The sequence below is a fragment of the Varanus komodoensis genome, unplaced genomic scaffold (assembly GCF_004798865.1).
Source record: "Varanus komodoensis strain SLA01 unplaced genomic scaffold, ASM479886v1 scaffold11, whole genome shotgun sequence".
In the NCBI taxonomy this organism is placed as follows: domain Eukaryota; kingdom Metazoa; phylum Chordata; class Lepidosauria; order Squamata; family Varanidae; genus Varanus; species Varanus komodoensis.
The window spans coordinates 14,070,529-14,076,528 of NW_025335317.1; the positions used below are offsets into that span (position 1 = coordinate 14,070,529).

General features: G+C 35.8%; 1 protein-coding gene across 2 annotated transcripts in view; it reads right to left on the bottom strand.

Annotated features, from left to right (window-relative positions):
• JMJD1C (jumonji domain containing 1C) overlaps nt 1–5,241 on the bottom strand; it is a 69,297-nt gene extending 64,056 nt beyond the window's left edge. The window contains exon 1 of one of the 2 annotated variants that reach the window (XM_044420405.1): nt 5,029–5,241. The gene's annotated coding sequence lies outside the window, so the exon portion shown is untranslated. Of the gene's footprint in view, nt 1–4,716; nt 5,006–5,028 lie in introns of those variants that run through there. The other variant, XM_044420406.1, reaches the window with a different exon arrangement.
• Between the last annotated feature and the right edge of the window lie 759 nt (nt 5,242–6,000).

Here is a 6,000-nt window from a genome sequence, read left to right on the forward strand (position 1 = left end):
CATGACTATGAAGGCAGTAAGTTCTTAATGTCAAAACAGGAAACAAGATTGATCTACAAGATTTCACAATAGTCAAAGTTGGTGGAAGAATAAAGCAATCAATAAGGATTGTCAGTAGCTGGAATGTGAAACTGGAGGTCTGGGCATCACATTCTCCCTTCGTAATTTTTAAGCACCCTATTCCATCCTGATTTGGTTTTGAATTTTCTATTTTAATTGGTAGTCAGGTTTTTTTTTAAACAGGAAGAAACAAATTTAAAGCAGGCACTTGGCTGCAAGATTTACTGGATGGAATCTAAAGCTGTTCATTTTGACTCATGCTCCGAAACACTTCTATAAATGGGTAGAACTTTCCCAAGCAATAGAAGATGCTACAACTTATACATGAAACAAAAGGGAGAATAGAACATCTTTGATTTATCTAAGAATTAAGAAAAATAAAAGCCATGCCTATGATATTCCCTTCAGCTTCAAGCTTGGACTAGGTATGGCTCTGATGATGTACTTGTGCAGCCCTTCAGCTTGTAACTTTGATTTAAAAAGCAAGCCTCTAACCTAAGAGATACATAGCATTATGAAAGTATATCAAAATATACAAAAAGCCTTAAGAAGCAAAAAAAATCATTAAAAGTATCAGAGGTTCAACCATGTTCAAGATAATGCTAATTGCACTGAACTGGAGTATCCATATTGGCTTGGGATAGCAATATTTGGAGATTACAATGCTGCCCTTTTAGATTTTTTTTTTCTAAATAATGTTAGTGGCTTGCTGTTTACCTAATATAAAATGTTGATCTTGCTAAAGAAAAAAGTGAGAGTTAAGTGTAAGACTGTAGTCATCAGTAAGAGATGTAACTGAACTAGATTTGAGAAATCTCTATCAGTTTACTGCCCAGGCTTTCCTGCACTCCACCAGGCCACCCTGACTAGGTATATGCAGGGTCACATGCTTGCATACATATACACAACTGCTTTCAAGAAACTGTGGCAGCTTTTAGCAGTGCATATATGCCACAGAATGCTACTAATGCTACAACTGGGTTACATTATCATTACAGCACACTAACCACCCCCAAGTGTAAGAATAATGAGAAAATGTTGGCATATAGGAACACAACATCAAGCCTCACAAAATTAATAACTTTTAGTGCAGGGATGTTTTACAGGACTGAGGAAAAGAGTGTAAACTTCAAGCAGCATGAATACAGCATATTACCACTGACAGATTAATTTACCCTTTTGTTAATGTGTAGAATACTACATAGAATATGCAATAAATGATCAGCAGGTCTATCATGTTGTCTGGGCATTTTATTAGTAACTCCTGATTTAGCTTTGTTAAAACCCTTAACTGACAAATAGCAGCAGGCTGTTAGCAGAATATTTTGACAAAGGAAGGATGTATCTGCATTAGCTTTTTAGCTGACTAGGTGTGCCTATTTAAGAATTCTATTAGCAGTTTAAAAAGCATATTACTGTAGGGAAGGGGAGAGTACTCTAGCTTGGCAAGTTAATTGACAGAAATAACAGAGCAACTAGTTGTGCCAATGACCCTAGTAGGTACAAATGTTTCTGTGCTCAGTTTTTTTCTACCTCACACCCCAGAATAGTTCACATTCAGCTTCAGAGACACAGAAAGAGTGCAAATATAAACAGCAACAATTTTGAAATGTTACCATGGAAACCACAGGAGGACACAAAAATATGCAGCCAGCAAGCCAAATAAACTCGTCACACTGCTCTTGGTAAAGCAATTCTCTTAGTATGTGGCCCAGTAAAGGTAGTGCCTGATGCAAAGCGAACCAGGAAAGAACAAACATCTATAAATAACAAATTCTAACTGCACTCATCCAAAGACTTGTCCTCAACTATTCCAAACTTTCCTATTTTCACAATTTTAAATAGCATTTTGCTCTCTACCTCAACAATTTCAGTTGAAACATGTCAAAAAAATCCATACATATATATATATATATATATATATATATATATATATATATATATATTTTAAACCTATACATTTGCTTACTTGTATCATCAAAATCCAGGGGAAGGATGCTGAGAGGATGAAGTGGGCACCTAGTGAGGTATATTCTTTTCTGCTAGCAGAACTGCTATAAAAATGCATAATGGGTAAAGGTTTGTCAAAATGTTCCCAAATTTATATATTTATCCCTTAGAAGAATTTAAAAATTCACAATTTTTGAGTCTGGCAATTAAAACTAGCTTCCAAGATCCAGATCAATACAGGAGACTGTTTAAAAAGTACAACAGACTAGCCACAAAGTCTGTGCTACCACTATTTTATCTCACCCAGGTACACACTGAATTTAATTGCCCAAGGCTGACTTCATTTAATAGTTATTTGCCTTACAGGGTGTACTTACTTTATTCATATACCCATTTACCTTGAGTAATTCGGCACTCTTTTTAAAGTATTTTGTTAATAGAAAGCTCGTATGTCAATTTTAAAGAACAACTAGAAATCTGCAATGAAAGATCTGGTTGGTTCATGTGCTTTCCTACAGAGAAAATGCTACATTGTTCTGAATGTACTTTTAAATTCTCATTATGTTTCCCACTTCAAATATTGAGGGACATAGAAAACCACTTTATACTGAGTTGGACCATTGGTCCTTCTATTTCAGTACAGTTGATGCTAACTGGCAACAGCTTTTCAGGTTTTTGATCAGAAGTTTGGCCAGCTCCAGCTGGAGACTGACCTTCCGCCTCTGAGCCATGTGGCTTTTACTACTGAACTCCTCCCTTTCTAGTGAGACACATCAAAAATGCCAGAAAATACAATCAATATCCTTTAATGTTTAACCACTAAATCTGTAGGTTGCCTTTTTAGAGGAATTTGTTCAAAATGGGAGCTATGCAACAAATAACACGTAAATGAATTAATAGGATTAGATCCTGCCCAGAGAAGATACATTTCAATCAATGGGTCTTAAATTAGTCTTTTCTAGGCATAACTAATGAATGGATGCAACACACTCAGTTCATTTTAATAATGTGAGGGTATTACACAAGTCAATCAGGTGGTGTGTCTTTCCCATGAGAGTTAAGTCACTTTTGTAATATGAAAAACACATTCTTTAGAAGACATGACCTCCCTCACCCTTCTTTCTCTGCAAAGGTCAAAGGGTTCTGAGAGTAATGTTACACAACTGGTAGTACTGGCTAAAGCTGAAATCAAAATTATGGAATGTTTAGATGTCAATAGCAAAATCATTATGTGAAAGCTTGTACCCTATTATCCTAGTATTTTTAGGATTGTGTTCACAACTTCCCCTTAATTAGAAACTATAAGCATAGATTGCCTAAAAACTAGATATTTACACACTCTCAATTTGAAAATGTATAACTGTTACTGTTTGTGCACAGACTTAAATCAAAATAGAAAGAAGTATACATGATTTTAACACATTCAGTATCCATAAAATATTTTAAGTAGTAAATCAAAATGTTACAACAGAATATTAGCAGTCCTAATTTTATCTAAGTATTGCACATTAGCAAATATGAATGTTCTCCAGATAAAGAACAACCCTGGCAACATATGTTAAATGTTCTAAGTGGGCATTAGGTGCATAAGCTTCATCCATTTGCATACTGCACTAAATGAAACGGATCTCTTTCAGTGCAGAACAGACAATTGCTTATTATTTTCTTTTAAAATGGGAAGAGATCTCCATAACTTTATACTCTCTTTTTCTGTTCTTTTTCCTTTAATTACATCAATTCACATAAAGTTAGACAAGACACCACATGAATCTACTCCCATGTATTAGGAAGACATTGGGGGACCTATTGTTAACCACAATTGACTACAAACTATTTTCAATCCCACCATAAAATATTGTGTTAAAAAAACAATTAAAGAACAATTTAGAATATACTGCTAAAAGTGTTGTGAATGTGTGTGTGGTGGGGGGGAGTGAATGCAAATCACACAAACTCCTAGTCTACATTACTATTATGGTCTCCTGTTTATACTTAGGCAAGCTCAGAACAACTGTGTCTTGTTTGGGTCTCTATGCAGCACTAAATTCCATTCACATGAGAAAAAACAGACCAGATGATCCTTCCCTGAAAGGCATGTTTTTTTTTTAAACCCACTCAGCAAGAGTTCTTAACACAGAGTTCAGCTGCTCAGTCCCTCCCTCTCTCTCTCTGCTAGCCGTATACCATTTTGATTTCCTACCTATAACAGGAAATATATTTGCTTTATTGAAAGACATACTGTACCACTTTGAATTGTGTACTCAAGCCTTTCAGAAATATTATTAGAAACTTTCACTGATGATTTTCTGATGCATTTTGCAAGTCTTGCAAAATATATCAGATGGTTTTAGATATTTTCTACAGGTTTTTATAAAAAAGTAATTTCTTTACTCATTCAAATTAGCTGGCATATGAGACTTACTTAAGGAACTACTCTTAAGAAAATACAGAACAGGATTTTGTAACTGTTTGCTATTAAATATTGAAGCCCAGGGAGAAAATAAACACTTAAGTTTAAAAACACTTTAAGAAAGAATTAAAATAAAGAAATGGGACAAGGTCTGGCACAATTATGTTTCAAATGTCTTATTCAAACATTTTGAGACAGAATATATACCTCTACACTGATTACAAAATACATTAATTGGTTTTAGTATACAAATTTAGAAATACACGATAATACACAAAGAAAGCGCCAATACAAACCTTAGTTTGTTTTCAAGATCCTGTCAGTCATTTTAAGGCTTTCCAGTAAGTGAGATTTCCACTGCCCTCCCAACACAGAATTTTTCCGAAGGTGTTCAATATAATTTTCAATCAACAGCACTCAAGTTCAACTGTATTTCCAAAAACATCAACACGGGGGAGAAAGAAAACCAAAGTCTAGCCTTTAACCTAACAATTATACAAATGAGAGCCTGTCTCCTCATAACCAGGGCTCGACTGAGCAGATTACAGCTCTCTTTGTCATCGGCAGTGTGTGCGTTAACGAAGAAATCCTGCAACTCAAGCACTTACCCCGTTCCCAGATCTAGGTCATGATAGTTTCTGCCAAGGTCGCTTACATAACAAAGCAGTCTTCAAACATACAAAAGAGCCATCAGCTAGCAATCCATAGGAGAGAAAATGTCTGGAACCATGCTTTTCCTCCGTACAAACACTGGCGTACTGCAGAACAGACACCAAAATGAGAAGCTATCCCTCTGCTTACGACATGTTGAAAAAAGGGAAGAGGCGGTGCTCTGTGAACTGTAACTAATCCCCCGTCACAGGTGGCGATGGAGTCACTTCCAGCACGAGTCACATTACTGATTACATTTGGTTGGGCTGGCCAGAGACCATGGGTCATAATTTTAACTACACACAAAGCCAGACTGAAGGAGAGAGCCGCAGCTCAAGTTTAACGCCCCTGCACAGAAAATGCAGCTATCAGGTTTCCACTTTCCTGAATTACTTAGACGATTCAATGCATGTTTACTCAGAAGGAAGTCCCACTGGTTTCAGAAAGAGTTCCACTGAAGCGAATATGCAAAAAAATGCAGCCCCAGAGTGTAAGGATGTACTATAGTTCATTTTTTTTTTTAAATTCCTCTCCTTGTCCAACAGGAAAGAACATTCTGGAAATTAAACAGCATTTCAGTAGAGGTTTTAAACTGCAACTAAAATATTCTTTAAATTGTGGAAGATTGCTTGCTAGATTGTATTTTGAACTGCATTGCAGCCAACTAGTGCTCTAAGCATCTTGACTAGGGTCCTGTGTAGCTATTCTATTTTTAATTGGAAATAAACTAGCACTGTTTTGGTTAAATTATTGCTCAAGTTACTAGGAATTAGGCAGGTACTAATACAAAAACAAACCAAGAATGACAGAGTGAACTGTTCAATTTTATGTGAGAGTGTGTGTGTGTGTGTGTAGTGGGGGTTGCCACATCATTAACTATATTATCAATTTTTCAATTCAGCTATTTCTGACTAAAACTTTATCATGCA